Here is a 308-nt window from a genome sequence, read left to right as displayed (position 1 = left end):
TGAAAAGACAATAATCATGATAACGATACCAATAATGAACATGACAAAAATAAAAGAGCTATGAAGAAAAACAACGTATGGCAAAGTGGGCGGACTGAGTAAGACAGGGCGAGAAATGGAAAACAGAAATGAATATTAATGCGCGACCCGGACTTAACAGGAATAATTGCAATCGATCTGAAAATAGCACGCTTCCGACACGCTCTATAACGGGCAGCAATGCGAGCCCTATGCATTCTTCGTTATACAAATAATGGTTTCTTATCGAAACCTTGATGCAGAACCAAGGTATAGAGTGTGTTAGGCTC

This window comes from Penaeus monodon, chromosome 19 (genome assembly GCF_015228065.2).
Source record: "Penaeus monodon isolate SGIC_2016 chromosome 19, NSTDA_Pmon_1, whole genome shotgun sequence".
Lineage (NCBI taxonomy): Eukaryota > Metazoa > Arthropoda > Malacostraca > Decapoda > Penaeidae > Penaeus > Penaeus monodon.
Note: the sequence above shows the minus strand (reverse complement) of the source record.